The sequence below is a fragment of the Ipomoea nil genome, unplaced genomic scaffold (assembly GCF_001879475.1).
Source record: "Ipomoea nil cultivar Tokyo-kokei standard unplaced genomic scaffold, Asagao_1.1 scaffold1334, whole genome shotgun sequence".
Classification (NCBI taxonomy): domain Eukaryota; kingdom Viridiplantae; phylum Streptophyta; class Magnoliopsida; order Solanales; family Convolvulaceae; genus Ipomoea; species Ipomoea nil.
The window spans coordinates 2,106,191-2,107,364 of record NW_017617762.1 but is presented as its reverse complement, the minus strand read 5'-3'; positions in this window follow the sequence as shown (position 1 = coordinate 2,107,364).

Here is a 1,174-nt window from a genome sequence, read left to right as displayed (position 1 = left end):
TAGTACACGTCTTACTAATTTTTTTAGTGATCCTCCGTTAGGTGCGCTGTCAAAGGTGTATTAGAGCATCCACTATAGAGAGGAATGAGGAGTTATTTCACAACTTTTGAGGTACAAATGCCATGTTGGAGGAGAGAGGTGAAGAGAGAGAGTGTTTTTCTATTATTTCTCTTCCCAAGGAAGAGAACGCGTGCGCACCCGGTTCGCTCCGAGATGCACAAAAACTGGCCCAAAGGGAATCGAACCCGGGTTATTCAGCTCATTTGTCACTTGAGCTACCCTGTTGGGTTCACATTCTCTTTCCTAATCACTCTGACATTCTCCCCCAAATCTCCCCAACTGATGTGGATGCTCTTAAGGGGGTGTTTGGCAATCAGCTGATAGCTGATAGCTGATAACTGATTGGGTTAGCTGATAACTAATAGCTGATTCTATTAACTGGTTTGACTAGCTGATTGTATTAACTAGTTACAGAAAAGTGTTTGGTAAATTAGTTGATAGCTGATGGTATGTAAAATGACCTTTAAGGACATTGTGCTAATTTCTTAATTCTTTAGTTAATTTTACAATTTATTTTTTTAATTACTTTTACAATTTTATTATTATTATTATTATTATTATTATTATTATTATTATTATTATTATTATTATTATTATTATTATTATTATTAATTATTATTATTATTATTATTATCAATAAAATGTTAACTATTAAATTATTTGTTTGATTATTAATAATGTTACAATTATAGAGGAATACTCCGTAGTTAATAATAGTTAAACATATAAAACATCAATTCAAATAAGCATAAGTTAGTAATAATAATTCAACATAATAGTTTTTTTTTTTTTAGAATACAAAAAGGGGGGAAGACCCCAGGCTGAGGGACAAAAAAATAAGATCAACCTACACCGTCTCACGAAGTACATACACCAAAAAATTACAGCCATCTTCACTAAGTAATAATACTCTAGGAATGATGCCTAGCTGCAATCAAACTAGATGTAATGTTATCGCGAATAATTGTCATTTTCCGGGTTCTGCAAAAAACGTTAGGCGCCCCCTAGGCGGCAAGGGGGAGGCGCCTAGGCGCCGATTTTTTTATTTTTTATTTTATTTTTCATTTTATTTTTTTAATTAAAAATAAAATTAAAAATTAAAAAATTTCAAAAT